Here is an 8,382-nt window from a genome sequence, read left to right as displayed (position 1 = left end):
AGGGGTAGCAAATCCTCATAAATAAAGCAAAGGTTCCCAATGCAGTGGTTTATAAGAATGAAGAAGACTCATTTCCCCCTATTTCTTAACTTATTTGAGGAAAACCAAAACCACTGAGGAGCTGCAGCTCAAAAACATGGCTGGTTATGAAGTTTCTCATTGGAAGTGGAATAGGTTTCTAGCACCCCCAAGCTAATTTCAGGATATTGCAGAATCTGCTTGTGAATTCAACACCAAATTAAAGGTGACTGTGCTGAACCTAAGTCACAGGTTTTATTCAAATTAATTGATTTTTTAAAAGAAATAGTCAGACTGGGTTAACTGGGTTTATTAATTAATAGTGACTCAAGCATCTGCAGTTTTTACACACTGCTAATTCTTGGGTTTTGTAAATGTGTAACTTATGAGCTAAATCCACAAAATTGTTCCCTACCACTCAGCTGATTAATATCCTCCTCGGTGTAAGGTTTCATTCTAATAAATGTATGTTTAAGCAGGCAATATAGCTGGATAAAAACAATACAAATAGTTATAATATGAATAAATAACATAATAACAATGTAATCTGAATGAAACCATTTCCCAACTTGTTCAATTGAGGGTGGCTGACTTGAACACAAAGCTGGAAAAAGACTGTGCAAATAGGTAACTTCAAAAGAGTATTCATAAAAATTTTGATTCAAAATATCCAGAATAGCTTGTTTTCATGCCCAGAATATCAGTACATTCAAAGCTACACAAGATGCAGAGGGAGAATTGTAAAGCTGAAGGGAAAAATTGCTGTGATAGGCAAAAAGCAGCTATTTCTCATTTTATATTGAAATTCAAACCATTTGGGGCCTGAGTCCTTAGGCAATTTTCTACATAGGAATTCATTTAATGATGTTATTATTTTCCCCTCAAATTGATGAAATGGAAGACATTATACTTTTAAATACTCCTTTCATATGTGGAAAAGATCAGAGAACATTGAACTCCTCCAGATCTGATTTTCTGCTAGAGCAGAGCAGGATTTCTGGCCAGCTCAGTGCTGTACAAAGCATAACCATCCATTCACAGAGTATAACAGTAATGTTAACATCCCCTCCTCACTATAGACAGATAAAATATTTTAGTCTCAGAGAATCATAAAATATTCTGAGTTGGAAGGGACCCATCAGGATCATTGAGTCCAACTCCTGGCCCTGCTCAGGATACCCCAGGAGTCACACCCTGTTCCTGAGACCATTGTTGAAATGTTCCTTGAACTCTGTCAAACCTGGTGCTTTGACCTCTTCACCCAGTGCCCAACCACCCTCTGGGTGAAGAAATGTTTCCAAGTTTCCATATACAACCTAAACCTCTCCTGACTGATCTTCATGGCATTTTCTCTACTCCTGGCACCGTCGCCACAGAGCAGAGATCAGTGCCTGCCCTCCTCTTCCCATTGTGAGGAAGTGGTGACTGCAGTGAGGTCTCTCCTCGGTCTCCTCCAGGCTGAAACTCCATCAGTTCAAGTTGGTCACCCAGCACTTTGCTCATGAGATCCATCCTATTGGCAAGCAGCAGATCAAGGAGAGCATCCTCCCGAGTAGGACCTGTCATCCAGGTTTTTTAGGAATCTTGTGGCCTGGGTGATGCCCCCAGATAATTTCTGGCAAGCTGAAGTCCCCCATCAGGACAAGGGTAGTTGATGTAGAAGTGTCTCTTTGTTCCTCAATGAATAATTCATCAGTGTTACCATCCCAGCTTGGAGGTCTGTAGTAGACTCCCACCTCCTCCTTTTTTGTTTATCCCTTGATTTTTATCCGGGGATTCTTAACTGTGCCATTTCCAGCTGTGAGCTCCACACATCCTATCCGTTCCATCACTTTCAATGCCAACCCTGCCCATTTTGGCTTGCCTATCCTTCCTAAAGGACCTGTAACCACCCAACAGGGCACTCCAGTCACAGGACCCTTCTCACCAGGTTTTACCTATGCCAGTGATGTCAAATCTGCCAAAATTTCGAGCTGATCTTGCTTCTTCCTCATGGCGCTGTTAGTATAGAAACATTTGAGGTATGGTGCTTTGTAGCCCTCTGCAACAGATTGAGGGGTCCCATTAGTGCTCGTTTCCTCAAGTTTTGGCACATCACTGGCAAGCCAGAAAAACCATCCCATTATCTAATAATCACTGTAATAAAAAGAAAAAAAAAATTTAAAAAAAGCATTTAACTGAAAAACATACAATACATTGAGCTGAGTCTTCACCGTTTCAAAACAAAATAATTGCATGGACTTAAAAATCAGATTTTCAAAAGCAATCATGGCCAAAACAAGCTAAGCATGTCCTTCTAGGCTAGTTTATACCACACTTATTTCAGTCTCCCCAAACCAAGTGCAATGAAAAGCAAAGTACTGTGCATTTCTATACCAGTTTTGTACTGACATAAACTGAAAAGGGAGATATTGTGGTGTGGTCTGTGAACCAGTCTGGGTTTGGCTTCTCAGTGTTACATGTCCCTGAAAGAGTGTGGGCATGCAGGCACTTTATTCCTTATATACTTTACTATTACCCTCCTTGCCCCATTTTTCATAGTTGAATTTTCCCAAATATTTGACCAAAATCTGTTCCAACCTCTCATTGTCCTGGTCACCTGTCTCTGTATCGTGCCACATTTTCCTGATCTGATTTGTCCCCACACAATCCCCTTTTCCTGTGCTGTTCTGAGTGGGTCTGCACCCTGAGTTCATACTGAGGTGTCACAGCAGCTGTGCATGTAATGGCTCACAATGCTCTCTGCTTTATTCTCTTTTATTTTTTTCCCCCTAAAAATATTTGGAGTTTGTGACCACATAGGAAAATTAAGCCAGGTTTCATAAAAATACTTAAGGATAGGATTCTCAGTGTGAGAGTTAATTCATTACCCACCATTATGTATGTTAAACTGCAATTATTTGTCTTCCTTCATTTACCCTGCTGCATATATCAGCATGGCTCTCAATCTGCTATTTTACCACCCAGTCCTTGCGAGCACCTTCTGCATCTTTTTGTCATTACCCTTGCCTTCATTATCCTCAGTAACTTAGCAAACTGTGTCACTTCACTGCTCATTCTCTTTTTCAGATTGCTGATGAATACATCCCCCTGGGACTCCATGGTGATTTTCTTCCAGTAAGAAAACTGACCATTAACTCCTACTCTCCATTCTACAGGGTGCTGCTATGCATGGTAAGTGTGCAGAGTGGGAGGCTACTTTATTTACTTCCACTTCTTAAAAATTATTGCATCTAGTTTATAATTATGTGTAATCTATAAATGATATTGTAATGATATAAATATATTCCTGAGAAGATACTCAGCAATTATGCTTTCAAAATGAACTTCTCTTTTTCCTTTTATTGGAAGTATTTTGGATTTGCCCTCTGTCAAACCTTGACATTTTTGGTCTGCTTCTATTTTTTATGTATGTGAATCACTTGCTTTTCAATACCAAACTGTCAGAGACTTGTATATTTTGAAAAGAAGCCAAGTTTCAGTATCATTATACTTACACATTCACCCTGAGGCATAATTGTTCTAATATACAGTTTTCATCCTGCAATTTAAAGGAAAGTTAGTGTGTCTTTCTGCCTTCCAGTAACTGTCACAGGATTTTCAGTATGCATTGAATAACACAAGACCTTTCCTGTTCCCATGGAAATCAATAGTAACACTTCATACCCATTAAACTCTATCAGCGATAAAAAATGGGATCTAAATAATTAGGACCCTTTTTTTTTTTTTGATCACTGGTTCATTTGAAATCAGGAGAACTGTTAGTCAGGAATGCACAGGGTGGGTTGCCATGAGCTGAAATTTTCAGACAACAAAAATAAAGGTGAAACTCTGGGATCCCACCCATTGGGACATATCCTACTCCCACCCCCTCACCAGGCAGACACGTCAGGATGTGCTGGGGAACTCCAAGCAGGAAGAAAAGGGACTCACCCAGGCCCAGATGTTCCCTTGGGAGCAGTGATGCCTGAGGTTCCTCCAGAAACAGCAGAAGACACCAAGCAGGCAAACCCTGTGCCTGCAAATGTTCTGGATGTGAAGTGCTCTGAGTCCAGGCACCAGAGACCTGAGCTAAGGTAAACTCTCATTTTTTCCAGTCTCATATCTCACCTGAGCACTGCTCAGCATCACAACACCTAATTCCAAGTGTGCTGCTTCCATGGGTGCCAGAGGATCAGCCCAGGAATGAGAGTAAAAGTAATGGAAATTCACCATCCATGTACCTGTTCTTCAGGTTTCTGCATCAGGGAGATGTGCCTCAGAGGAGAGATTAAATCTCTTCTTAGGAGAGATTTAAGGCAGCTTCAATCCACTTTTCTTAAACAGTGAAGCCCAATAGCTGACATTTTAGGTGTCCTGTCATCATCTTTTGGTTGGCAAAATAAAATATGTTGAAATAAATATTTTTTGAAATAAAATTTGAGAACAAATAAATGTGTTTTCCACAAAAATCCCCCAGTTTTAAAAGATTTAGAAAAGCTAGAGCATCACATACAGGATTAATCATAGACTGCTGTAAGTACAAGTTAATATTTTAAAAAAGTGAAGAAGAATTTGCCAGATTTACCAAAACTTGAAAGATACAAAAAGTGTGCCATATTACTTCTGGGTTGATTCTGTAAGTCAGAATCAACCCAGAAGTAATATGGCACACCAGAATGGCAGAAAGTAACATAAAAATACAGTAAGACTCAGTAAATGAAATTTATTTACCTCTCAAAGGAATATATATATACAAATATTGGTCTCATACAGTGTATTCAGGAACTTGAGATGCAACCCTCACAGCAAGTGCCTTAGGATCACTGCAAGGTTCCTTGGCAGTGTTTTTTGACTCCAATGAAGGTAGTTTAAAGCTTTGTAGAAACACACAACTACTCTGCCTTCTTGCTGTGAGTCAGAGATGCAGCTCTAAGTAATGAATTGTAACTGCACCCCATGTAGCTACACCAGTCAACTCTTGCCATTTTCAATATGTCTTTAGTTGTTTTCAAATGAAATACTGTACGTATCCTTTTCTAAAACAATGAATATCCAGTTATTTCTTTAGCTACACATTTCTTTATTTTGTATATTTTTAAGAACTGAAACATAACCTAGGACACACTATCTAAAAATAAAATACCTGTTATGCACCTGCTATGCACATGAAGTAAAAATCAAATATATTTTTTTTACTGAATATGTGGTGTAATTCTTTTTCTGATGTAATGAGTATCTAAAAAGAACAGAAGCAAGCAGGAAGGCCCTAACTTGACAGTCCACCTGACCCCAAATACAATTTTAAAACACCAATCTCAATTCTTTCAGACATCATTTATCCTCAACTGTAACCCCGTATTCAGTTTTAGTATTGTGATTACAGTGTCCTTACCAAAAGGTAGACAAAGTAAAATTTCCTTATAAATCTCTGAAGCAGAATAAAATAGTCTGCACTGGTATGTAGGTCGGTATATAATTGGTATCAATTTAATTCTTCATAAAGCTCACTGTGACTTGCAGAATTTCAGATTTGTGGTTCTCCTTATGTTCCAGCCATGCTTGGGATCCATAAACCTCTCAAATTTAGAAACCAGCAGTTCTGTAGAAGATGCTATTTGAAACTTTATTGTGAATGTTGCTAAAACGTGAATAAAAGCCTCAAAATGTAAAATAATGACCTGGATATTCTGAAAGCATGATTGTATGGACATTTTAGGGCCACTAAAAATCCTGCAAAGCCTAAAAAGCTAATTAAAAATTCTGTTCAATTGAAAAAAACAAAGCATGGCAGAAATAAATAGCCATGAACAACCATTTTATTTTTACATTGTGTTGATGCTCTATGAACTGGAACACTCCTAGTAATTAAAATATTCCAAGATCCCATCCTTACCTGACTAGTTCATTTTTTTTTTACCTGTCTTGCTCTCCAATTTTTCGTCCCTTAGCTTTTTTCACAGGAAACCATTGATCTTGCAAGCTGCAACTTTTCCATTATTGAGCCTTTAAAAAAAAAAATCTGTATTTTACAAGTCTGCTTTTGTACTGAACAGGTCTAAAATAGGAGAACAAGTTATAAAAATAAGCATAATTGTATAAACAAAATGTTCTGCCTGTTCTTTAGAATGTATTACACCTATGCAATGACTAAAGAAAAAGAAAAGAGCACATTCTTAGCCCAAATTTTACCTTGTGTGGTTATCATAATATTTTTACAGTTGTAGGAGACAACTAGAAAGAAGCAAAATAATTTAAATAGCGATTACTACCCCGATACATTTCACAGATCTTCACTATCTTCTCAGTTGTCAAGTACATGGACCTATTTTGGTGCTCTGCATTCAGTATTTGTTTTGATTTCTTTTCAACAAAATCGCTGTGAAAACAGATCTGTTTAAAAAGCTTTCAATACCATATGGAAAGGCATTAAAAAAAAACAAAACAAAACATACTTTTTTAAACTGGGGAGCCAAAATATCAGAAAGTCTTCCTGTATATGACTATAAGGAAAATAAAAATGAATTTTGATAAAGTTACTGAGGTGGAATACATTTATATAAATATATCATCGTATGATAGGTCACAGTAGTTCTGGTAGCCAGAGAATAATTTCATTCTTCTGAGCCAATCCCTTAAACGAAGCCTACTACAAGGATCAAACCATAAAATAATCTCTTGAACTACAAGGTGTTTATAAGGGGTAGGACATGTTGCAGTGGGTTAAATACAGCTTTTTCCTGTGGAATAATCCTGGTGGATGTGAATAATGCTGTGCAGAAATACAGCAGAACAAGTTACAAGATGGAAGCACAGTAAGCAAATCCGTGAGCAATATCCATCTATTCCCTCTGCATTTGAGGTTATTCTGCTGAAGCTAGCTTTCAGACAGAAAAGCAAGGAAAATTCTGATCCTGTGACTTTTGCCAGCCTCTTTCCCATAGTACCACTACTGCTGTAAAACAGGAGCAGCAGTAGGTTTAAAAGAAAAATAGTGCAAGGTAGAGTTTAGAGGGCTTTTTACATCAACAGTTTCTTCAATAATTTTGGTGTGACTGAATTCACCAAAATGCCTTTTCAAGACCAAGTTGGAAGGCAATTCAGACATTTCCATATGATTCCTGTTGAGTTCCAGAAGTAAAACAGGTTCAGGTCTTGGTGAATGTAATGGAAATTGTGGTTCAAAGCAAGCCTACAGACAATCACATGAGATAATTCTGATTGTCAAGAACTTTATATTCAGTAGATGAGGCAGATATCCTCTATTTGATATTTCATCAGCTTCTTAGCCTGGGTGCAAAGAAGGAAACTCAGTTCCATAGTGCTTCCCAGGAAAGCTTTGTATTTTCTTTATCTTCTTTTTATTATTTTTATTTTAAACTAAGGTAAAGCTTGTATGCATCTAACTTAGACATGTGAAGTTTTAGTACAGCAAACATAAAAGAAGTGCCTTTCAGCTTTGCTTTTTTTTTTTCTAGGTAAAAGTAGACAAATGTCAAGAAAAGTCTTTAATTTTATATTCTAAAAAAGAATGATTTATGGGGAAGACAAATCAAATTACTTATCTATAGTGGGAGATTTTTGAAGGTAGTTCCTTGATTCTCTAAAGGTAACACTGAAAAATCTCTGATTATTCACCAATTTGTACTACAAAGTTAGGAGGCAGAAACTCCATTATTATTCCACTCTATTTAGAAGAAAAAGAAGGGGAAAAAAAAAGACCATGAAGAAAAATAATCATCAGAAACATGGAGATGAAATGAAAAATATTCATCTTTACCTCATTTATCAAAACCCCCTGGAAGTTTCAAATGAGAAAGACTGCCCCTTCTGGAAGAAACACTGCTAAATTCACAGAAGCAGAGTTTTTAAAAGCTTGGAGTCATTCCTTTGGGGTTTTGGTCCCTTTGGCTCCTGACAGAGCCAGCCACATGTTTGCATCTTTTAGGATGTAATAGAGGTATGAGTCTGACCATTTGCATAACTGAGCTGGCAGGACTCTGGATGCTTTCCTGGGGTTCAGTGTTCTGAGCAGCCCAGGACTGCAGGATTTGCTTTCAGCATAAGCAACAGCTTCAGCTCACTTAATTCAGCAGCTTCTGCCCGCCCCAGTGCAGCAAAATTTTCTTGCTAACCCCTAGGTATTCCTGGACACCTCAGCAAGGCAGAAAGATGCTGTGGGCACACAGAAGATGGTGTAGGATGGAAATGTGTGCATGTCAACCCAGAGGTAAGGATCACAAATCCATAATGCAGAAATTGGAATGCCATTTGGGAGCCCACAGCTGGAAAAGGTTCAAAGCAGAGGGGAAAGAGAAAAGGAACTTAAAGCAAAGTCTCACTATTTCTAATTTATTGTGCACTGAATTATTTTTTGAACATAAA

At 37.9% G+C, this 8,382-nt stretch overlaps 1 long non-coding RNA gene across 1 annotated transcript; it reads right to left on the bottom strand.

Moving 5' to 3' along the window:
* Nucleotides 1-389: 389 nt before the first annotated feature.
* LOC143693806 (uncharacterized) lies at nucleotides 390-4,572 on the bottom strand. The gene is made up of 3 exons (XR_013181763.1): nucleotides 3,952-4,572; nucleotides 3,516-3,559; nucleotides 390-2,154 (listed from the first exon to the last, which is right to left on the bottom strand). It is a non-coding gene; the product is annotated as an uncharacterized LOC143693806 (long non-coding RNA).
* Between the last annotated feature and the right edge of the window lie 3,810 nt (nucleotides 4,573-8,382).

This window comes from Agelaius phoeniceus, chromosome 4 (genome assembly GCF_051311805.1).
Source record: "Agelaius phoeniceus isolate bAgePho1 chromosome 4, bAgePho1.hap1, whole genome shotgun sequence".
Lineage (NCBI taxonomy): Eukaryota > Metazoa > Chordata > Aves > Passeriformes > Icteridae > Agelaius > Agelaius phoeniceus.
The sequence above is the reverse complement of the archived record's forward strand: the minus strand, read 5'-3'. Positions and strand labels throughout refer to the sequence as shown.